The sequence below is a fragment of the Penaeus monodon genome, chromosome 22, assembly GCF_015228065.2.
Source record: "Penaeus monodon isolate SGIC_2016 chromosome 22, NSTDA_Pmon_1, whole genome shotgun sequence".
Classification (NCBI taxonomy): Eukaryota; Metazoa; Arthropoda; class Malacostraca; order Decapoda; family Penaeidae; genus Penaeus; species Penaeus monodon.
Genome location: NC_051407.1, coordinates 3,958,957 through 3,959,169, shown reverse-complemented (window position 1 = coordinate 3,959,169; position 213 = coordinate 3,958,957).

Below are 213 nucleotides of genomic sequence, written 5' to 3'. Positions count from 1 at the left end.
GGGGGGTTGGGTTTTTTGTTTTTTTTTAAAAAAAAAATATATATATTTTTTTATATAAAATAATTTTTTATATATTTATATATATATATATTATATTTTTTATTTATACATTAATATATTTTATTAAAATATATTAATATTTGTGTGGTGGTGTTTTTTTTTTTGTTTTTTTTTTTGTGTGTTTTGTGTGTTGTGTGGGTTTTTAGTTCGTTT